Source organism: Plasmopara halstedii, assembly GCF_900000015.1.
Source record: "Plasmopara halstedii genome assembly, contig: Scaffold_525, whole genome shotgun sequence".
NCBI classification, from domain to species: domain Eukaryota; phylum Oomycota; class Peronosporomycetes; order Peronosporales; family Peronosporaceae; genus Plasmopara; species Plasmopara halstedii.
The window spans coordinates 764,899-765,640 of record NW_020187445.1 but is presented as its reverse complement, the minus strand read 5'-3'; positions in this window follow the sequence as shown (position 1 = coordinate 765,640).

The window sequence follows — 742 nt, the reverse complement described above, 5'->3', positions numbered from 1 at the left end:
AACATGAGACACCAACAAACTACCTACCCATTAGGTTCGATCCAAGGACCTTTGCTTGGATTTTGCAAGCGCTCTACCATCTGAGCCAATGTGGGACCTGGTTAGAAGTCACGTATTCTTTAATTTAGCTTTACTGGTTATAGCATATTAATGTATACTTTGTTATTGTGGGGTATTTTGTTAAATTATGCAATTCATTCCTAATACAATACATCTTCTGTTGTGTAATATTACGGCTCCCCGGTGATAATTTACGTACTGGGGTATTTTTTATTTTTTGAAAAGCTGGGATATTTTTTTATATATGGCAAAAGTTGAGGCATTTTTTTATTCTCCCTTTTGTGTTATACATCCCTAAACAGAGATGCATTTCGGCTGGCCCATTGTTGGTGTACATCAAAAGCTGACGAACGAATTAGATATCTATTACATTCAAAGAAATAAGTTGATATCTTGAGAGACAAACGGTCGACAAATTTTTCGATCTCTAACAAGTTCGTATAAACGCCAAATCAAGCATGTTGAGACATAACGGGGTTACACGTACTGTGACGGGGCTACACATACCCTGGTAACAGATGTGAGTGTCACATTAGATGGGCATGGTGTGACCACACCCAGACAAGAATACGGTACGGGGCTGGATAGCCAGTAGTTTTACATTGTATTTGGAATTTACTATACATATTTAGGAAAATCTATGCATTTAAAATTACAATTACCGCAAGCGTACTATAGTGGT